Source organism: Periplaneta americana, chromosome 4 (assembly GCF_040183065.1).
Source record: "Periplaneta americana isolate PAMFEO1 chromosome 4, P.americana_PAMFEO1_priV1, whole genome shotgun sequence".
Lineage (NCBI taxonomy): Eukaryota > Metazoa > Arthropoda > Insecta > Blattodea > Blattidae > Periplaneta > Periplaneta americana.
This window is the reverse complement of record NC_091120.1, coordinates 99,836,567-99,861,368: the sequence shown is the minus strand read 5'-3', so window position 1 is coordinate 99,861,368 and position 24,802 is coordinate 99,836,567. Positions and strand designations below refer to the sequence as shown.

Sequence of the window (24,802 nt, the reverse complement as noted above, 5' to 3'; positions counted from 1 at the left end):
TGTATACATTCTTACGTTTAAACATTTTCCATATTGTATTGTACCTATACGACTGTATACGTATGTCTACAGAAGAAACACCTTACACAAACAAAAATGTGATAACACTTCGCTATTCAACAGAATTACTGTTTTTCAACAGAACTGATATGAAGCAGTTCTTTTTATGACGACGAACATAACTCTGGCGCTGCTGCAATCAGTTGCCAACTAAAAAAATTAAAATTACAGTACATCTTATTTTCATATAAAGCCAGTTTGTGATTTTTGCTTACTGAATGATCTTCTATGCTCTATATATATATATATATATATATATATATATATATATATATATATACTATAAGTCACCGGCGTAGCTCTCGGGTAAGGGGCTTGTCTCCTGTTGCGACTCTACGCTCGGATGTGAATTTGAATCCTGGTTGGAATGATTACTTTGATCGGTTTGTTACGAAGTTTTCTCTAACCGTAAAGCTAAACAATGACAAATTCTCGATATTATATACCGCTATTACCAATACCACCAACTACGTCAGATAACCTTGCAACTGATATTGTCTTTAAGTAATCTATTAAAATGCATTTTTTTTGTTATCATTTCTACAACATTTCAATATTATACGCACAAATTTTATTTTACCTCAGGTTCAACAAATCATTTGTCTTTTCGTCCATTTTCACAATTTTACTGTTGTGAAATTATTATATATATATATATATATATATATATATATATATATATATATAGTCATATTATTAAAGAGGGACGTTTCCAAAATACTTCATTTCCCAGTTCATATAATTCACTTAAGGGAACCAGGTAGTGATTAGGGATCAAAAATCCGATTTTTTATTTTGTGCTTAAAAAAATACAAAACTTGCTCTTTAAAACAATATAAATATTGTGGGGGGTATTTCTGCAAATAAGCCCTTTAAATAGATTCTTTAAATTTGGCGGTGCATATAATTCATACATCCTTCTTTTTTAAATGCAGGTTTCCATAAGTTGACTTTTTCATACTTGAGTGCATTTTTCTCTGAAACTACTGAATAAATTTATATGAAATTTTTACAGTGTTTTCTGCAGCCTGTGTTCTACATAGCAGACCTCTGGGTTTAAGAATATCACACACACAACAAGAGAAAAAATATATATGCATTGAAAAAAATTGAAAAAAAATGTTAAACAAAGTTCAATATTTTTTCTGTTTCACTAGGGGTGCGATATTTGATTAAATTTTGCTTTAGAATTTGCAATATACATTACTAGATAACTTTAAAAAATACAAGGTGTATGAGTGAAGGTTGTAGCAAGTAACGTGCACCTGAAGAATGAGGTACACTTAACAAAGTGGGAAAAAGGTTATCAGTTAGGGCCTTTTTTTTGCACTTGGTTACAAAACTAATTAGTTGTCTTTTATACCACTGATTTCAGAATGATTGATTGTAACTTACAGGCACGACAATTTTTATTCCAATATGAGCACTAAAAGCCTAGAAATAGTGAATTAAACTTTTGTACTGAAATTTTTTAATCGCACGCACAGGCTTCACTAACCAGTCCCCTTAACGAGAAACAGTCATTGTGCAGACACGCTGGAGAACCAACGAGCGATAGGATTAACAAATTAAACCTACTAGGCCTTACAAGAGATGTGATAACGCTTACGAAAACAGATACATTTCTGACCTCTCAAAAACTGGTTCGAAGTGAATTTTACTCCCTTTCCAGGTCGGGACTTCCCATATGAAATTTCCAGTATACTCGTAATTTTGACTGCTGCAGTTCAAATTCAGGCTTACAGAATAAAATTGCTTCTCCCAGCACAATTTTAAAAATAAACAGTATTTGTAACACTGTAATATGTTATGTGACACTGCGTGTATCGGATTACTACGCTTCGATATATTGTACTAATAGTAGCCTATGCAAGAAGTAGCAGACCTACGCGTGACTCGGTCGCAGTCGCGAAAAGACACGCATGCACGAACACAACCAAATGAATCGTTACGTCACATACGAAACAACGCCATATTTTATAGAAGCTATTATAAAATCTCACCTTCATAAAGTATTCGCAATTCTTTATTCAACGAACCTTTTAGAACTTGAAGGTCATTTACGTTCATTAAGATAAAGAGATAGTTCAGCAACGGCGGAATTGGAATGAAAAATAAACAGTAGTCTCTACACAATTTGATCACTGAAAATCTGGCATTATTAAGAAACGGAGGTCGGAAAAATATTCGCAACTCTAAACATGCGAAATTCTGACTTTACAAGTCCTTTGTTTCGTTAGTAATTTCCTTTATTATCTTTCTTTCTTGCATGTCCACTGACATTTCAACGCTTCTTAATATTATTACAGTTCATTATGTTTTATGTCAATGTTTTTCATTATGCCTAAAACTTATTTGTAATTAAAATAAAAAGCAAAAATAATAATGCATTTGTAAGACCGACTATTGTTTAAAAAAAATCAAATAAGATGCGATAAATTCTGATAGTAGTATCTGTCTTGTTTAGTAAACGAGAACTTCTAAAATGTACTTGTCGTACGTTAAAGATACGTTACAAACATTTACAGTACAACAAAACTTAAAAAAAAAATTATTCTAGATTTTATTTTATATTAATCTTTCCCAAATCGCAGGAATCACTAGCTTTTTTATTCAGTATACTTGCATCCCATTCAAACGAAATCAAAGAAGTTCCAATGATCCACAAATACGAATTATTATTATTATTATTATTATTATTATTATTATTATTATTATTATTATTATTATTATTATTATTATTATTACTTGTATTATTATTCGCCATTGTGGCACTATGGTTAGCGTAAGCGCTTTGCAACCTGGCGGTCTGTGGTACTATTTCTGATATGGGCAAAGATTTACCTTCATTCCAAGAGATTGAGTGATTGTCTTGTGATGTCTCCGCGGCAATAGTTGAACGTCTCGACCCCAAGATCAAGGAGTTCCGCAATTGGAATATGTCTAGTATTACCAATGAAATTCCCTCTCATAAGCTGCAATGGCTTGTAAGATTGCATGACAAAAGGGATAAAAAATATAGAAAGGAAAAAGTTATTAGTCTATTAATAATATTAATATTATTATTATTATTATTATTATTATTATTATTATTATTATTATTATTAATCACATGAACATTGGTCGCAAAATTACACACTTAATACTCCGAACAGGAAACTGTCATAAAATTGCAAATAATGAGCAGAAGACTTTGTTTTATAATTAGCTGGACATCATTATAGAGAGACAATGTAATTTCACATTCTCATAAGTATGTACAATGCGTCCTTCAAAGAAAGTCAGACATTAAAGTAATGATTATCATAGTGAAGCCCACGTTGGTGACTTCACTCCATGTGGGAAGATTCCAAATCAGACGTTGTAAGGAAGGGTAAATATCGAAGGCCTTGAAGAAAAATACATGTCTCACGTTTTCTTTACTCAAAACTGACATGCATCAACGCTGATGTCCTTCCTGTCAATTCTTACAAGAAAGATACGCATTGAGCTCCGAACTTGTAATCACTCAAAGTCAGCGTTTTGGCTTCGTTATGATATGCCGAATGAAATATGGTGACGGCATTAAAGCAAGCAAGCTTGAACAGTAAAGATATTAGCTTGCCCGGCTATAACGTGGCACAGGTCTCAAAGTCATGTATTCATGTGCGACGTCTCCCTTCTTCAAACGATCCTTCCTTCATACCCAACAAAAAAAAAAAACTGAAAATATAAGTAACATATTATGTTTTGTATTCGTATAGCCTAATCAATTAGTTCACACTAAACAAACGAAACAGATGAGGCAAAATAAGGGATTTATTCTTTTATAATTTGTCGATGTTTCAAGAAGTTAATATAAACTAAGAACGAGACACATTTCCTCACTGAACATTTCCAGAGTAACATTTAAACAGCAATTTCATGGAAATATATATCAAAACAAGTGTGCAACATTAGTACGAAGTACTCCTGATAAGATACAGATTAAATGAAGCATATCTACATGTGTAGGTAGAACCCGAAAAGGCTTGAGGCTAACTGCGACTTCTTCCTCGATATCTTAATGATTAGCTTTCCATTCAATTACGTACATATATTAAATGTTATAAACAAGTACGTCAAGAATTTTTCGACGAGGCATGTTCACATCTGGTCTATACTGCTTTGCCCGAGACCATTATTTACGTAAATAAGATTAAAATCAAACCATTAGTCAAATCATTTTGAGCCTGATGTTGACAAAACCTTTAAGTATCTCTAGAAAAATGTAAATGGAAACTACCTGAATGAATTCACTGATAAGTACTCAACATGAACGAACTGTGTCAAACAGTTCACAAGGAAAGGACAGACTAAATAACAGATATAGGTGGACTGCTGGTTGAGAAGCTTTTGTCATCTAGTCTGCTGTCAAAAAATCTGAAAGTTAAAATTTATAAAACAGTTATATTACCGGTTGTTCTGTATGATTGTGAAACTTTGAGAGAGGAACAGAGATTAAGGGTGTTTGAGAACAAGGTTCTTAGGAAAATATCTGGGGCTAAGGGGGATGAAGTTACAGGAGAATGGGGGAAAGTTACACAACACAGAACTGCACGCATTGTATTCTTCACCTGACATAATTAGGAACATTAAATCCAGACGTTTGAGATGGGCAGGGCATGTAGCACGTAAGGGCGAATCCATAAATGCATGTAGAGTGTTAGCTGGGAGGCCGGAGGAAAAAAGACCTTTTGGGACGCCGTAGATGGGAGGATAATATTAAAATGGATTTGAGGGAGGTGGGATATGATGATAGAGACTGGATTAATCTTGCACAGGATAGGGACCGATGGCGGGTTTATGTAAAGGCGGCAATGAACCTGCGGGTTCCTTAAAAGCCATTTGTAAGTAAGTAAGTAAGTAAGGTGGATTGCTAAAACGAAATTTTTAAAACCAAACATACTGAAAACGTATATTAGAGTGAAAACCTATGATTTAACATTTTCAGTATCACCATATCTCGTTTATAATTTACCATAAGACATTAAAAATTAAAATTTCAATCTTCATCTCAATTGCTTGTAAAATGTCACATGAAAGTTCCCTGACCAATCTACACAGTAGTAATTTTGGATGTCTTGCGTCTGAATCAGACGGACACGAACGTATTAAAGGAGTCCTCAAACAGTCTGTTCTGTAGTTGATGAAATTAGTAAGAAATTTGTGCGTCACTTTATACGGTCAACGACAATTCAGCAGTAGCAGTAGCAGTACCAGTAGCAGTAGCAGTAGCAGTAGTAGTAGTATGACCCCGTATTAGCAGTAGTAGTAATAGTAGTAGCAATAGCAGTTTCGGTAGTAGTGATAGTACTGTAGCAGTATTAAGGGAAAACCTTACAAAAACAACCGAGTAATCGGACCAAACGGGATTTGAACCCAAGCACGAACGCAGACATCGGAGAACGAGTTCAGCTCGCTAATTCCAGAGCTATGCTGATGGCCACACATCTCTTAAATCATTAATTTTGTCGGTCGAATTTTTCTGCACCGGCGTACAGAGTGAGAGTATATAGGCCTATCACTAGGGACCGGATTTTTATGTAATTACATATTATATTCCTTTCAACCTAACCGTATATAAATAAGAAATCTTCGCGAATCTTGTAATTACCATTAATATATTAAAATTTGATACTACATATTTTTACATATTTACCCCACATTACATATTATGGCTTGATATTACATAAATCTACATATTTAGGGGTATTATGCATTTTTACTTCTCTAAAAGGGGAAAAAAAACTTCTGCTGGGGAAGTTTACAATTTGAAATACACAGATTTAAAAAGCCTTCTTACCTACCCAAGAAAGGATATATTTCGGGACGAAACATAACGTTCTTAGTTCCAGGAAGTAATAGAGGTACTCACCCCATACCACCCACTGTAAATATGTGTGAACAAATGGCAACCTTTCTCATACAACTATCTTATATTGTAAAAATCACTCAGAAAGTAGCGTTGCCTTCATGCGATGGAGTGGGACGAGGACAATATGATTTGTCTCGAATTATAATTGTTCTGCACACGTCTTAACAAGCTTTCCCATGCAATTTGCAACCTTACCCACCCTCTTTCTAATCCTTCCAGGGAAAACCCGTGTCAAGTCTGATATGAGTCATAATAAAGTAGCCGACTTTTGAAAAAAAAAAAAAAAAGCTGTAGGCCTAAAGAAACAAACTGGAAAGTTGTTGAAAAATTAAAATGAATAGCTTTTCAGGTTATTGCTTGACCTCTTTTTTTTAATTTAGTAGACCTATACGGAAATGGGATTTTCCGAGAAATTAGAAAGTATGGCTCTCGGCTGGAATAATCCTACCTTTCTGAATGAGACAGGAATGCAACTTTTCAAACAACAGTTTGTAAATACCTATAGTTTCAAGTTTTAGTAGGTACCTTGTTTCTTACAGGGAGCAGCTAAAATGCATGTGTCCCACATCTCCTCTTATTTTCTTCTAATCCAGTAAAGCGAACAGTGCTTGCAATACTGTTGTGTCATTCACTTCACTCAGTTCTCTAGTTTTAGTATTTACAGTATAAAGTGCGAGTTTATCTAGGCCTACTGCTTTTAACTAACTAAAATGTCCCCTGTAACTTCAACCCTAACAACAAAAACAAAATCATGGACTGCGATGGACGAAGCTTTCACTACAGATGGAAAAATAGTAATGTCAAGTGTGCGGTAAAAAATTCGGATGCTCTATGAAATCGCAACTGGAGTGTCTTATCTATCCTATACCTGCCAGATATTGATATTAAATATTTTCATGATTTTACATATTTTGGTACATATTCAGCTTATTTTTCTCACATAAATATGTACATATTTCACACCTTGATAATACATAAAAATCTGGTTCGTACCTATCACCATTTGGGCCTATCGTCATATAAGAGTGAATACAGGTGAAGGTTTCATTTTGACCAAAGGTTAATCGTGGAAATTACATCAGAATTTGTTTACATTACAGACCTAACAACAGAATCATGAATGGACTCAGTCAAAGTCGATGTCGTTCGTTCTCTTTTCTTAGGACCGTAGTAATTAACTTATATTTATGTAAGTCAAGAGAATATCAAGATTTGTGCCGCTTGTCAACAATATGAATGTAGGCTATATTTCTTTATGAGTGGTTCTCCAAGTCGGATCGCGACCCAAATCAGGGTCACGGAGGTTCGCAGTAAAGTCACGAAGAGTCATCAGACATACTATTTTACTTCGCTTTCAACTATTGCCAAGGGAAAAAGTACATACATTTTCTCTTTACGTGTCTTCATGTACAGTAGCGCTTAGACTTGGGAAACTTACTCATCACGTCATCAGTGAGTAAGGGAATGGCAACTATTACTCTGACAACCGGTGACATCATCAATATACAGTATTAAAATAGCAATACACGTTCAACTCTTAACTTCCACTCTATATGGCAATCCTTCACGAAAACCGCAGTTATTAGTAAATCACGAAGTGTTCGTTGGGTGAAAACAGTGGCAACATAGTACAACCATGAAGCTTCTGCGGATTAAATATAAATCTTACAACGTAATGTAATTAACCTCATGAAGGTAAAAGAAGATATCATTAAACATAAAACTAAGATGGAAAGTAAATTAAGCAAATAAACTAATTTTGACAAATAAAGAATTTGAATGTTTATGCGAACATATACACATTTCATGTTTCTTGACACTTCGTCTTTTACCAAGTTCTTAACGCGTCGTTGAAACTACGTCTATATTAATCTGTTCAAATTAAACAAATTTTCATTTAAGGAGCAAGTTACAAGTTAAGACTTTGATCTCTAAATAAAATGTTAATAGTTCTTAAAAGAAGAGAACGTTTTTTTAATAGTTTTCTTATGTTTGGCAACTCCTCTTCTCAATTACATCCATGCTCCACAAAGGCAATAACGCCAATAACACAAGTGTTGCTACAAAAAGAAAATGGAACCTAGATAGCTTTAGTTATTGTTGCCTAACTTAATAAAAATATCGTCGCATGAAAGACCTGTTTTAAATTATCTAAATATGTATATAAACGTAATATTCATGTATCAACCATTAGTAGCGAGTTAACGCCAACCTGATTAAATAACGTGTGATTCACCGATCGGAGAATGTCAACGTAAAACTTTGAATTTCCTATGTTAGCTGATGCTTGCAACCAAATTCGTAGACTTTAGTCACGTTCTTGATGGTAAGCTATTATAAAATGTTTGAAATTATTAAGTAAGCTGGAGTTACCTGGGCATTCAGCAGCACGATTCCAGGAAACTGAAGTAGCCCCATCACTGCACATGGAGGGTAAATCCACTGAACCGCACTACACGTACACCACACGAAAACCGCCGTGCTTGATGCTGCCCGCACTACAACATTACTTCACAAGACCAGTGACTGCGAACTTCAGTTCTTGACTACTTTCATCTGCCAAGCCAGTCATAACCAACATGTGTTCAGCAATAAACAGTAATGACAAATTTCACGATAAAGTGTTTAGGTATTCGTAAAATCAATTTATAAAATAATATTTTAATAGAGTTCTATAAAATCACGAGAATAAGTTTATATTGCAGCTTAACCTGTTAACAGAATGGAATATATTAATGAAAGTATTCACAAATTAAGAACATGATAATTGTGTGGCATTATGTAAAATATTTTTTTTAGTTCTAGGAATCGGCTCGCGACTTTTTAAGTATTAAATTTACGACTAAATTAACAGTAGCCTATAGAAACTTCCGTTTTCACATTTCAACTAGCTATTACTTTACATTTCACTTTTTTGATATCGTAACATTATCTTTGAAAGAATACATAATTTAATTCACCAAAAAGTGTTAACTATTATTTCGAAACACTGAAAATTACGTGAGTATATATAATAAAATTATCAGTTACGCGACTCAGTAGCCACGCGCTGAGATCACATGTCCCTCCCTATGTAGACCAACTTACCCCATGGGAAAACGACGCAGATGGGACGGTTAATAAAATAGGATTATTGAACAAACTTGGAGTAGAGCACTACGTTTTTCAAGGTCTCTTAACTTCCATGAATTTCTTTCCCTCAGCTTATATTTTCTGGTGAGTTAGAAAAGAACGAAATGTTACACACGAGGGCTCAATAGAACAATTATGGCACTTCCAGTTCTTGTCTAATACTAAGTAAATACCCGTAACCTCCCAAGAAGATTAAGGCAACAACGTGAATCGATCTATATTGCAAAATAATCTACAGTATATTGTAAAAATATAAAACCAAGAAGCCTATTTCCGATACTTGGTTCACTACCAAAGGAAGTTTCTGTTACAGAGTGTAAAATTTCCTTTAAGAGTTCACCATTATTATTTACTGAGATTTCGTTTCAAATGTAGAAAGGAACTTCATTTGAGGAATACGGAACAAGATCGGCGGTTAGAGAGGCATGAAATTCGGTTAGAAACTCATACTCTCGTGTAATTTAGCTGAGTGTGAATCCCCAGAAGTAACTTTGAAACATACGTAATACAATGCATTACCTCACACAAAATGGCAAGAGGAGGACAAACTACGACTGTGACTTCAGCGATTAAAGGCACTTCTATTGAGACTCGCAACAATGTGACAATACTTCACTAAACTAGTAACACTTTTTTGGTCGAAGCTTCAGCATGTAAAAACAGCAAGTCATAGAAAATCATTACATTACTATATGGCTTTAGATATGATGAAGCTACCAACCATACGACACACGCACAACTCGTTCACTTGGCAAGATTGCGCTCGATAAAACCATGCTTCACGACAGTAACAACGCACGCACACACGCAATCACACACTATGGGACTCACTGACAGAGTAACCGACTAGCCTGCATGAACGCTTCCGCTATACTGCTGGAAGTGATAGTGAGTTGATCGAGTACAGGTGCACCGAGGTAACTCACAAAGCAGGCCGACTGGTTCCAGCACGGCCTCCAGCGTGACTGAGAGTGAGCGAGCAATACAGGTATCTATGCCACACATTACGTCGTCGCGCAGAGCACAGTCCATCACGACCGCATGCTTCAACTATGTAATAGCCTAATCAAAAACATGCTGCGTTGTACTGCTACACAATCCCTACACGCGTTGTAGCCAATTCGCGACTCCTTAATGCTAGTCAGTGTTGCAATTCGACCACCTGTAACAGAGTGGCACATGATAAACAATTCATAGAAGCATATCAATTAATATAATATATGACGAATTTTTACTTATTCACTTGGGTCCTCAGAATTATTTCGTAATCAAATATTGTAAACATTAAACTTTCAACTTCATCTTCACAGACATCCTTTGAATGGCCTGTCGGTCATCAGGCTATTATTAAGCATGAAACAATTAAATTATCAGAAGCACTGTCATTTTCATCTTTAACAAAAACATCAAGATGATTCCTTCCTGTCCGTTTCGCTTCAGAGTTCGCCTTTCCAGAGCCTTTCAAGGTCACAAGATATTTTATGTACGAACTGCCGAATGAGTCAAGTCTAACTTTTCAAAATATTTGCTCAACACAAAGAGACATGTTATTCCAAAATTCATTGTCCGCTATCAGGATATCTCCAAGCAGATTTTTACTGTACCAGAATACTAATTCTGTTAAAGTACCGGTACATCACTGCAGATTTGTTTTTGAAGATATTGTACGTTCAGAAACAAACTTGATAAATCGCACTTCAGTTGCTTGCTAGCATAGCAGTTACATGATCCACATAAACGACATGAACCAGCTGCTCCGTTGATAGATAATGAAGATACTAATATCGAACAAGTCATTCAATAAATTTTCATAATAGGCGAGATGAAAATGTATTTGTCCAAGATATACATTTCAGATCGATACGTTATCAATAGAAGTTCACCTGGTTGTTGATTAGGAGAGACAAAGTATTTTTAAACAGTCTTTACAGGAAGATTTTATATATACGTACATACCAGGAACTATCTATCTCTTGACTGTGAGGAAAACAGGCTAAATAAGTCAAGTTTATACGAAATAAAAAAACTGGATTAGTCATGTCATTACGCAATAAGAATGTTCATTGCTAACTGAGCAATATATCGAAAGCGGAAATTTCTCCAATTTCTAATTACGGTATAGTGTACAATAAAACAGATTCCACTGATTCAGATAATAAGTCGCTAAAATAAAATCTTGACGCGACAGCCCATAGAGAGCTGAGACCGATCAGTCGACTGCTGGCCTCACGTCTACGTGCCTGAACAGTAGTGAATCATCATCCAACAAGGATAAGAGTAAGGTATGGTTAGCACTATGATCCCCTAGCCGTTACAGCTTGCTTCTGAAACAGGAGTTTGCTATACACTATGGCGAAACCAAGTTAATCGCGATACTGGATGGGCACGGTCTCGTACATTGGCCGAAATTTCATGATAAAATTCAGTCTCTTATGAGGACTCGATTCAGAGCTCGTTTACGGGACAATAAGAAGTCAATAGGATTAGCAAATTGAAAACTAACATCCTTCAAATCTATACTAATGTCGTCCCCAGGCTCCCTTTCTGATTAACCATTTTCTCAAAAGTCTTATCAATGTATACTGTAGTAACCTAACTCTGTGCCATATGCCACAACCTATCCGTCCAATAGCTTAGGCTAAACCACTGTACTTGAGGGCTTGCCCACGTTTTGGGTATGAAAAAACATATATTTCCATGGAAAACTCGAAACCTAATTTTTCACTACAGTTTCTCTATATAGAATAAGTGATCCTACCCTGCTACAATGCAAAATATATATCGTGTCCAAAAATAAAATATATAAACATTTTGCTCCCGTCATCTTCGCCATTCTTCTTCGAAAATCTTATGCAAGGTAAGCCAATGAAACGGGCGATTTTAAAACTTTAATAATTATTGCACTGATTACTTTGAAACGAAACTTTCACTTTACACTTAAAGTATAGCCTATACAATAGAATTTACCTGTACCTCATGAAATTCTTATTTTCTGAACCCGCAGGTGGGACCCATTTTGTTGCACACGTCCTTCAAGTCTAAGTCTAGCCGTGTGATTGGTCGCACCATCCTGTTGAAACCACGTGTCACTATTGATGAGAGGATTATTGGCAATTTGTGGAGACAAAAATTCTTTAATCATTCGGACATATCACTGTGATGTTAAAGTAATAGATGTCTCATTATCGTCTTCAAAGAAATAAGGACCGATGATTCCAAATGACGCTATTGCACATGAAACTGTGACTTTGACACTGTGTAATGGTTCCTCATGCATTTCATAAGGGTTAGTTGGTGACCAGTATCTTTTGTTTATTGACGTATCCAGAGAGATGAAAATGAGCTTCATCACTCATCAGCATATAGTGGACAATGACTTCGTTATCATTTAGACCCAAGAATTGTTGGCAAAAAGTCATGCGGTTTACTTTATCAGTATCTTTTAATGTCCGCACTACTTGAATTTTGTATGGATGCATGTGTAAGTCCTTATGAAGAATTCTCCGTATAGCCTACTGGTGTTTGACAAGCCAAAGACTACGGATCATAGCAACTCTTACGGCGTTGATGTTTTCCGGGGTACGTACAGATCTTTGCTTACCTGGAGAATTCCTCTTTGGCGCAGAACCAGTTACTTCAAAGTTCTGAATCCAGATTTCTATTACATGGGGTAATGGTATCGGATCATTGCGATGGATAGAATGACGTCGAAATATCCGTTGTGCAGTAATTAAACTATCATTTTTGTAATGCGTCTTAATAGCAAAAGCACGTTGTTCACCGTCCAACGATCCATTACAAACAAATGCTATCGAAAGAAGAATCGATTGTTGCATGTAACAATTAAAATACCCGACAACAACCGAAAAGACATGAATCTGAAAACCGCCAGTTTCATTGGCTTACATTGTACTTACACTTTTTAGCGACACTTGCGAACAAAACGTTTAGTACTTACGTATTCTATACTGAAGTATTATCTGAATAAAAATTTAACTAATGTGAAGATATGTAACGTGTAAATGTAGCTGTCAATGCTAACATCTTAAATATAGTGCTCGGATAATTATCTCATATTTAAATATTATATGAGCCAGAACTGAAGGGTTCAGAACCATAGTGGGCCAAGCGCCATTGCCAAGCGCCATTTACTAAAACCGTAGAAAACAACAGTTAAAATGAAGTTATTACCATAATTCAATGGAAACATACAACAAGTAATATAAAGTACACACATTAAAATTAATGATATGTCAATTTTCATTAAACTATGGTATTCACTTAACTTTAACCCTTGCTTTCTCCGTTTTTAATAAATGGCGCTTGGCCCACTATGGCTCTGAACCCTTCAACTTATATCTAGTTACAAAAATCAGCGTACTGGGAATGAGGTCACTTCTCTAACTACTGAGGTATGTAGTTCACATAACGTCTGATTATCATATGATTTTTCGTACAGGAAGTTTCAAATTACTTGAGAGTGAAATTACCATAAATCAAATTCAAAGAAAATATTAATACGGAGCCTGTCAGAAACTTGAGAAAAATTTACCTCGATCCTATTTTTGATTATTCAGTTACAACACAAACTGAATTCTATAATAATACAAGATTGTTACATGCATTACAGTAAGATTAGTTTTCAGGACGTAACTTCTGCTCACTGCCAAACAAGTCTGATGGGACTAGTGACATTCTTCGTCGAAAGATGCGTCGCAACTCTGATTACAAATTCAATATCGCCTCGCAGACCCTGCAAATATTTACTTTTCATTAATACTCGTGTGTTTATTCTCAAACAACTTCTATTCTCAACTCTTGAGCACCTATTTAGCACTAACACCTTGGTGTCCTATATTGTAGTCGCTTTCACTCTCCGAGATACTTCAATTTCCATACACTAACGTGGCAATTTCCTTTTACTAAATTAAACTTCGAGTGATAGTCAAAAGAGGTTATGAGCATTTTAACCTCAAGCACATACACACAGCTACATATACATGGTGAGTCAGGAGGAAAGGTACATGGTTTGAGGGGTAAAAATATTGGAGATTCTGAACAAAAACGTTTATATGAACATACATCCTGTTCTTAACGGTTTCGTAGAAAACTAATGGAAACAATGAGGAACATGAAAAGTGCAGGTGATGGTAAATTAAAACACTGTTCCTTATGTTCTGTTTAATTGTGTACTTTTCTTTACAGAACATGTTCAAAAAGTCCACCGTCAACTTCAATGTAATTTGCGTTCTTGTAGACAGCTGCTATGTTGCTGATCTGAGGTGATTCGGACATTCATTTACTTGATCACAAGCATGCAAAATGCGAGCGAGAAATTTCTCCCTTATTTCCACTTTACGCTTGTAGACTTCGCTCTTAAGCCAATTCCACGCACAGTAATCCGATGTAGTAATGTTGAGTGACCTCGGTGGTCAAGAAATGACTCCACCGCAACCGATCCAACGTCCAGGATATGTTTCATTGATCCTACTACAACCTAATGTCGCTTTTGGTTGCGTCCGCGTGTGAGTGCCGAAGGACATGAGACTGACGCACGTGATTTTCAAGTAGCTTATGTCAGATTCTGTTAAGAACAGGACATATGTTCATAGAAACTTTTTTGTTCAGAATCATAAATATTAACACTCCTCATATCATGTACCTATTCTCCTGACCCACCCTGTATCGGCGCATAACCTTAAGCAACATACCTTCCTTTAATTTGCGAAATTATTAGTAACTGAAGGGTTGCTAATTTCAAAATCAATCCATCTTCTTGTGTTACTAATTAATCGATTATTTATAAACTATTTCCCGATGTGGCACATGCATAGGCAAAGTCGTAAAATTCAGCATCATAACCTGGAACAACAAAATAGTAATATCTTCGCATTTATGGCATAGTTCAGACAAATTTCTACAAAAAAAATACCGCAAATGAAATTTTTCGTCATTATTGAATTACGTAAACAAATTATAATGATCACGTCTGTTGTACGAGGTCTCTCATCCTATTAACCAAGATCCTGACGTAGTTTTTCGCAAAATGAGCTAGGATTCGATACACTGTAGATATTTTAATATGTGCGGTAGACAAGATGTTTTTCGGGGCACATGTACTCGCCTTAGGCTACTTCAATCACCAGGAAATTCTAACTATTCATTGTTCAATTCCATTGCATCTTCTCACCGACTTTCAAAAGTGCTCATCCTTTAAATTGGACCTTAAACAACAAACATTATGAACGAAGTACTGTAGTTTAACTAAGACAATTTTGTCCACACTAACCTCTTAGGGTTTACACGTAAGTGTAAAGGGGATGAAATCATTAAAATGACAAAAAAGTAAGAATTTGTAAAAAGATAATAGTCCACGTTCAAAAGAATAGCCAAAGTAGTGCAAAATTATTTTCAAGGTTATCTTGAGACAAGAGATCAAAATCAGGAGATATCCCGTCATGAAGCGACTGAGTAATGGATGTAACATAGGCAGGGCCGGGTATTTATAGAGATCGCGAAAATCACGACATAATAGATATGCAATAGATTTTTACTAATCTTTACGATTTAAGTGGTTCTGATTAATAATATGCGGATAAAACAATCGCGACAAATCGCGAAATAGAGTTCGAATACCGAAATATGAACATATTGCGTCGCTTTATAGAGAATTTCATATTCTGATTTTTTTCGTATTTTTTTTTTTCACTTGAATTTGTTATATATCCAAGTAGGCTACGTTACATTGTATTCCAGGTGTTCTGATTACATTATTGAACTCAAAAGACGGAGAATTCAACACTTCACTAATAATTTGAAAGCGTCAATTTGAAGGCTGCAAGTTTTTTTTTTTTTTTTTTTTTTAATGAATGTCTGTTAAATACCGTCTCAATCCAACAAATACTGTCAACTGGCCATACCGCACCTTTACCAGAATCCAACGGACCTTTAATGTTAATTATTTGGAAAGTAATATTCATACTGAGTTAATACTCCAATTCCAAAATAATTGTATTTTCCAAAATTTAAATTAATCTCCGCCAAGAGTACAAATCAATCTCCAACAATCTCCGCCGACACCAAAATTACAAAACACAAATGATAAAATTAATCTCCATAAATACCTGTCCCTGAAAATAGGCGAAGCATCGTACATACATTATTTGAAGATGTAAACAATAAGGAATCTTAAATATTGTGAAATGTCCTTCACGACTAATACGAAAGCTTAAAATCCCCAATTTTATGGCGCTTTATTTTCTCGCTGTACTTGAGAGTGTTTATACGGGATCAGCAACGACAGCACATATCTCCGTTCCTTCAGAATGAAGTCTGAATGGTTGTGTCCCAATTATCCCTAACATTTTGTATTGTTTCAAAACTTCTTACAGATGTTAAGTGAAGATATGACAACGTGGTCATGTGGGAGTCGCACTGCGAAAGTCTAATGAAAATAACCTGACAATAAAGTTGTTTACTACAGCAGTTTCTTCTGCTAGTCGGAGTTCATTGGTTCGTTATAAAGCTTAACTTTCGAAAAGCAGTTTCGTTTCAGTCTTATGGTAGACGCATAGAGTACATGAGCACTAATTTAATAATAATAATAATAATAATAATAATAATAATAATAATAATAATAATAACGAAGAAAATAGTAACTCCAAAGTGTAAACGACATGAGAACACAGAATTAAAGTTATAGCTATGCGACTTTCAAAATTCCGGCTGTAAGAAACAAATAATTCCTATGATTATTTATTTAAGGTGCATTTTGCTTCTATAAATCAAAGAAAAAATTAAGAGAAAATTCAAGCCAAAATTAAATTCCCGGCAAGTAAGTGTACATTTCTTTTTCACATACAGACTTTGTAAGTGTGCACTGAGTTTTTTGCTTCCAGTAGTGATCTTGAAAATTAACGTACTTCTGAAGACGTTTGTGGTTGTGCAATGTAGGTTTAAAATCTTTTCAAAAGTTCAAAATATATTCTGGTACAAATTTATCTGAAATGAATGTTCCCGTTATGGTACTTCCTACAGGCAAAAAATGAAAAAAAAAGTATAACAAACAATGAAGTAGACCTATAGATACAATTTCCGGGGTAAAATAAATGTTCGAAAGACGGTAAATTTTCAGACAACAAAACACTATTTCATAACTTACATCTAATCACGAATTTAGTCGTCTTTATCCTTTCTTTCTCCCTCTCTTCCTCCTTTGCTTATCCTCTTTCACAAATTAGACCTCAGTAGATTTGTTAATAAATTTCCCTTGAAGGCCTACAAAGTTTCCTATACTCATTCCATCAGCTCAACAATTCAAACTAATGCTCAGATCCTGTTGCTGTTGCTATTGTAGAGTGCATCATACAATGTATCCTACCAAAGCCTTTCGTTTTTGTTTAGGCAATTCAAGTGACATTCATAGTATGCGGGAAGTATTCAACGCTTTGCAGGCGGATTTAGGGGTGGGCCTCCCTTCTATTGATATCGCTAGTGTCGGATAGTTAAGTTGTTGCGGCAAGGTCGCGTTTTTAGAGAGTTAGGCTCTAATAAGTTCACTATTTTGTGGCTGGTTCAAGTTCCAGCTCTACGAGATTTCAGTCTTCCGTAATTATTTATTTTAGTCACATATCTGTCTGTCTGTCTAATTATTTATTTATTTATTTATTCAAGTTCTATATTTTGATTTATTTGTTTTTTGTTTCTTTGCTTGTTTGTTTCTCTTTGTTTCTCTGTTTCTTAGTTTCGTTTGTTAACAATTATATTTATTTAACGACGTTCGCAACCTCCGAGGTTATATAGTTAATTTTTTATCATGGAGTGCAAGTCCACAGAAAGGACTTTGTCGACAGACCTTCTACTGCCACCTACTAGTTGGTTGCCAAAGGCATTACCTAAATACACAATAATCACTAAACTTTAACATTAACGTTGTACGCTTGAAGAATCGAGAGTTTCATTACACGACTTCTAAGCACACTGAATGCCATATGGCTACTCGAGCTCGATTGCGCGGGACAAAGGATTAGCGCGCGGCGGAAATCACGCAGGGCGTGGCCGACCGCTCTTTTCTGGGACGTATGCTAATAATGGCCCTGTATTTAATGGCCTTGTGGTAACGTCAAATTTCCAATTTGAATGACGACTCAACTGCTTGCAGTTACTGTAACGTTTACGTTCTCGCGTTATTTTTTTTAACTTTTTCATTCATTGTAAATGTGCCTAGTTCTTTCCAGAAATTTTTGTTATTAAGTTACTGGTTTTAACATAGCATTCTGGACACGTTCTTGAATTACATTTCTGAAGTCAGAACCATAAAGAAGTAAGTAACCATGGATTGGAATGATACAATGCAAGCAATGACTACTACATTTGTAACCTTAGAATAATACAGACTAAAATGTAAATATTAACCTTAAATTAGTTACTTGTTTGTGTTTCGTGTAATATTTACGTCATGAAAGATCAAGGTAATGTATTAATTTCGTACTGAATGGAATATTACATTGACTATTGCATTTTCTTTGGCAGTATGTAAAATGAATAGCAGTGTATAAAGTTATTACTTACATTTTCAGGCACTAGTATTTTAAAGACTCACTTTAGGCACTGATAACAGTGAGTAAAATGCAACTTTATGCACTATCGTAGAAAATAGTAATTTGATACAAATTCGTGAAGTGGGTAAAGCTTCGTTTCTCAATTACACGACTGTCAAAATACAACTTCTCGAATGTGTATCATAGAAAGTTTTTTCTTCGATAGTCTCAAATTATTACTTCGCGCACATTATGCTCACCTCACGCACTGTTGTTGAAAACGCTCACTTCACGTACTATCGTAGAAAAAATTGACCATCGTCGTCATTTGCTCTTTTTAATTTATTTTACGACGCTTTATCAACTGCTATGGATATCTAGCGTCTGAGTGAGATGAAAGTGATAATGCAAACGAAATGAGTCGGGTCCAACGCCAAAAGTTACCCAGCATTTGCTCTTAATGGACTGAGGGAAAACCCCGGAAGAAACCTCAACCAGGTAACTTGTCCCAATCAGGATCTGAACCTGGGCCCGCTCGTTTCACGGTCAGGCATGCTAACCGTAACTCCACAGCGGTGGACTCATCATTTGTTAAAGTCTTCATATAAGAGAATAGGTACATGTATTCCTAATTACTTACAATATTAAACGTTCCTTAAAAATAATATACTGCAGTCTATAAATAAGAACTAAAAAACATGAGACTGATCGATTCATTAAAATTAATGAATATGTTAACAATTTCTTCAAAATAATTTCTAAAGAAATACTGTACACGAGTCCTATTGACTTCATCAAAATTAATTAGTATATCAACATTCACTTAAAAATAATTTATAAATAACTATTATACATGAGTTTGATTGACTTCGCTAAACTTCATTAAAATGTTAATCTTCTTGAAAGTAATTTCTAATTAACTATTAATCATAAATCTGATTGACTTCACTACAGCTAATTAAAATGTTAAAATTTTCTTGAAAATGATTTCTAAATAACTATGGAACATAAGTCTGATTGCTTATTAAAATTAACTAAAATGTTAACATTTTCTTGGAAATAATTTAAAAATACCTAATTATTAAGTATGAGTCTGATTATTTTATCAGAATTATTTAAATACCAAAAGTTTCTTAAAGATAACTTGTAAACAATTATTAAACAACTATTATTGACTAAAATGTTGACATTTTCTCAAAGATAATATCTAAACAACATCTAAACACATGAATCTCATTGACTTTATTACGATTTACTCAAATTAATTGAAATGTTGAAAGTTAAAGATAATTTCTAAACGACTTTAAACATGAGTATGATTGTTTTACTTATATGCTCAAAACTTGCAATTTGCATATAACAATAATTGCTAATTCGATTAAATTTGAAATACGATTTAAAATAAAACTAAGCAACTTAATTTATATAACGATGATTGAAATTCAAGTTGAGATTTTTTTTTCACAGCAATAGATTATAACCACAATATAATATGCCATTACAGTTCCCTCATTTTACGAGGAAATTTCGCATCATTCCGCCGCCTTCCGACTTCCTGCTCTTCTGACCGTAGCGTGGGAAGCCAGTTCTACAAAACATCTCAGCAGTTAGTTGCTTCTGACAGTTGTACCGTGTGCATAAGCCGGAGCAAGCACGACACGCAGGAAAGTGTACGCCAGGGTTTCGCTATAAGTTTCATCGCAAAATGAGAGCACTGTATTAATAAACTGTTCTTATATAGTTATCTTATGACAATATGATAATAATAATGATAATAATAATAATAATAATAATCTTAGACTATGTCCAGGCAGAGCTGAAAATACAGGATCGATTACAATACTAAAATTGCACTTATTCATGATACAAGTATGCCTATAGAAAATGTTATTTTTGAAATGAGGCTCAATATGCGACAATTAAAGAAATACATTTCACCTGTACAAAATCATAATTAAAATTCACTTACGAATTACGTATCTTGAAATGAGTTTCTTTTACTACTAAACCGTTCGCAATGACACACTTTTGTAATAGTGTTTGGTATTAACATATCGTAGCCACCGGAATGGCTCAGTCGGTTAAGACGCGGTCTGAAGTTGCGTTCGGGTGCGAGTTCGATCCCCGCTTGGGCTGATTATCTGGTTGGGTTTTTTTCCGAGGTTTTCCCCAACCGTAATGTGAATGCAAGGTAATCTATGGCGAATCCTCGGCCTTATCTCGCCAAATACCAACTCACTATCACCAATCTCATCGACGCTAAATAACCTAGTAGTTGATACAGCGTCGTTAAATAACCAACTAAAATTTAAAAGAATTAACATATCGTCCACAGGTGTAACGGTTAGCGTGTCTGGCCGCGAAACCAGGTGACCCGGGTTCGATTCCCGGTCGGGGCAAGTTACCTGGTTGAGGTTTTTCCGGAGTTTTCCCTCAACCCAATTTGAGTAAATGCTGGGTAACTTTCGGTGCTGGACCCCGGACTCATTTCACCAGCATTATCACCTTATCCCGACTTAGAAACTTCATACCAGAACGAGCAGAATACCGTTGGTTCAGGTTAACTACGTCCAGAGCATTAGTTTGGCTGCTGGCAGGGCCGTAGCGCCACAGCTACAACGGCGCTTGTTGGGCAGGCTTGCTGGTTAGAGTTCAACGTCATTCAGTTAAATGGGCACATCATCACATGTACACTATGTGGGATACGAGGGGTTAAACGTCGATTCATATGGGATCATTGTAATAGCAAAATACATGCGTATAATCTTAAACTTCTTTCAGAACAATAAAAAGAGGAGTTACAATTAGTTTCTGCACCAGTTTCAAATAAACAATCACAATTTTTTCCTGATCTCTGCTAATATAAAGTAAATAATCCCCACTTAAAAGCTTTCATGGAGAAATATAGTTCTAAGAAAACTTCTGTCTGACACTACTCTAAGGAATGGCTATTTAAAAATATGCTATGAAAGTACATTGCACAAAATAAGTAAAGTCGTGGCAGACAACAAAACACGGATATCTGTAGTTGAAACTACCGACTCTGCTCGCAGAAGTGTAGCAAATGTCATTGTAGGCATCCTATTACCTGACAGACCTGGGGACAAATTTCTTTTAACTTCTGAAATATTAGAAAACTCCAACCATGATGCTATTGTAAAGCTTCTTAATCAGGAGGGTGGTATTCATAGACATTTCGCAGCACGCGCTACGAGCGTACTAAGCTAGCCCCGGCTATCCACTGGTTACTAGTACAGAATTCAAATCATATCCTATCGCTAACACTGGTTTATGAATACGAAAAACGCTGATAATCCACCGAAAGCCCGCGCTAAAAATGTCTATGAATACGGCCCTCCATGTCTATGCTGTGGCCTACTGGCATTAAGATGGACAACGTGCTTCTTTTGATAACTGACGCGGCTCCATATATGATGAAAGCCAGCAAAGTTATTAAAACTATGTATCCCGACATCATTCATTTAACATGTTTGATTCATGGCTGTCATAGGGTAGCTGAGACGAAAAGAGGTTCGTTTTGCAGTGTAGATATCAAACTGCAAAAAATGTATTTCTGAAGGCCCTTCAAGACTCCGAAAATTCAAGAAATTGCCACCGGCGTTCCAGTAATAATCCGCTGGGGAGCTTGGTTGAACGGAGCACTTTGTTACGCTACATACTATAAAGAGGTTAAGACTGTGATCGATGTGCTTTATGATAATGAATCCTCCTCAATACCGATAGTAAAATTCAATAATATGCCATATTTTCGTTTTGCTCCAATCACGTCGTGTGATGTTGAGCGGAGTTTTTCGCTGTACAAAAAATGTTTTACAGAGAAGAAAACAGATATTTGACACACCTGGAAGACTGTTGTGGTTCACTGTAACGCTGTAAACATCAACTAAGAAAAAGAAATGAAAATAAACTCTATTGTCAATAGAGATCAGCTATAATGTGCATATTTTATGCTATACATTGTGTACCATGTATGTTCTTCACCCCATGTTGTATATAGTGCATATATTGTATATAAAATATTCCAATATTCGTTGTAATTTGTTTTACAAATAAGGTAAATCACCAACATAATACTATTTTGTTGGAGTGTACAATCTAAGTTGTTTTGTTGTCATGCTACAGTGCTCCTTCCAACCCCCACTCGTCCACTCAATGACTATGACGGTCTCTGAATTCACTGTATATATATATATATATATATATATATATATATATATATATATATAATCCTTGTCATAGTTAACTGTTTTTTTTCGGGTAGTAAGTTTCTAAGACTGCCGTCATCTCCTTCAGACGCTAAATAGCCTGAGATGTTGATAAATCGTCGTAAAATAACCTCCTAAAATAAAATAAAATAAAAATATTAATATATCTTTAAATTCCAACTAGGCCTATCTTAAACGAAAATAGCTAAAAAGTATGTAAAAAATAATAAACTATTGCTACAATAATAATTTTCCTTGTATGTCCCGTTCCATCTTCATTAACATTTTTATTACTATTATCTGCGCATTTCGAACTGGCGGATCAAGTAAACGTACAAACCACGCACGAGTCACTCAACTGAAAATTGTGAACTGAAGCACTGGTAATTCCGGCTGTCCCATTTGACTTTAGAGAATGGTCCAGAATTGGGGTAAGCACACGTGGCAAATGCACTCCATTACTTGACCTTGAGCCGCCATTTCGAAATGCACAGATAACAGTAAACATAAAAAGGCAGGATTTCTTGCTGACAAAAGTTGGAAACAATTTGAAAACTCTTATTATTTTTACAGAGTTCTACTATTGTGGGGAAAAAACAACCATAATACACCGTGAACACTAGTTGTTTCCAACCTGGAGATGCGAATTAAAAATGTAGGTGATTTGTGATTTAAAAAAAAAGTGGGTAGTCTTCTCGAGGTACACCCGTTTCTCCGTCGCAATTCTAAGAATTCTCTATTATTGCCACTCAATGAGGAAGCTCTAAGATCGCCTGTAATAACCAACAAAACCTCTGACATGTAGTCGGAGTGTCATATCTGACGAGTTACTTGACCTGAATACGGGGTAAGAGAAAGCGAAAATTGAACTGACAATGATTTGGGTTACTGGAAATAAACTAACGAATCTAGTGACTATTGGCCATGGTTTCTTAAACTGGCGAACGCTATTATTAGAGTAAGGGTGTAAATTTGTATAAACAATAATATGATTATATACTAGTATGTATACATTAAATCCTTCTAGATATATATAGTCGACACGCGATATTAGGTGATAACAATACTGTTAATAGCGCTCTTAAAAATACGAGTAGTATATAGTAAAGTTTGCGGAATGGATTGTTGGAGAATGCAAAGTCACGCAAGGTCACATGCTCTTTACGTACCCGTGTGGATGGTCCGTAAGGCGAGAGAACAGGCTACGCCTGCTACGGCCTGTTTACATTCTCAAGTTCCACTGCGCAGGCTGTACATATATTTAGCGTTCTGTAAATCCAATTTAAAATTCTATAGGTTTTCAGGCGAAGTTCTACTTACAATTTCCATTTTGTGGCAAGAGACGATAAAACGTGAGGGAAAATGAATCGAGCCTGTGGTACTGTATTTGACATTTTACTCAAACCCCATGCGTTTTCTTTTAAAAGTGATCATAATATCAAATCGAAATGAATCAAAATAAATATTATATTTTTATTTTGTCATAGTTTTAGATAACGATACACTTTTTCTTTACAACGGAATGAGGAAATTCTTAACTCTGATTCAGAGGAAAATAAAGTAAGTACTCTCATTTGTGCAATGCATTTTAATGTTTTAAGAGAAAAAAATAGCTCTTCACAGTCTGGTACGAGGTCACGATTGTGCCTTAAAGTTGATGTTTTTCTTATAGCTTAGTGTGACGAAATCTTTGCTCAGTAGTCTAGTACTGCAGAATAAACAACTGCAAGTCAAGAGCATAACTTCTTTTATTGAGCCTATTGAGCAACCTTCCTACGAAGATTGATGCATGGGCTACCATGACCCATAACCCATTATATTTACTGGCAGTTTCAATGTCCTTGTCACCAGTCAGCCAGCTTTATAACCCGCAATTGCTCATTCGTTGAGGCGGACGACTGGAAGTCAAAAGGACATAACTTGAAATATTTCTGTATATACTGTATAAT

At 35.3% G+C, this 24,802-nt stretch overlaps 1 protein-coding gene across 5 annotated transcripts in view; it reads right to left on the bottom strand.

Annotated features, from left to right (window-relative positions):
- The window catches only part of ATP8B (ATPase phospholipid transporting 8B), a 634,707-nt gene that overhangs the window by 445,508 nt on the left and 164,397 nt on the right, over positions 1-24,802 (bottom strand). The window contains exons 1-3 of one of the 5 annotated variants that reach the window (XM_069823801.1): positions 9,810-10,057; positions 9,044-9,169; positions 8,330-8,667 (exon numbers count right to left, since the gene is read on the bottom strand). The exons of 2 other annotated variants lie outside the window; for them this stretch is intronic. The gene's annotated coding sequence lies outside the window, so the exon portion shown is untranslated. Of the gene's footprint in view, positions 1-8,329; positions 8,668-9,043; positions 9,170-9,607; positions 10,058-24,802 lie in introns of those variants that run through there. 2 more of the 5 variants (XM_069823800.1, XM_069823799.1) reach the window with 2 other exon arrangements.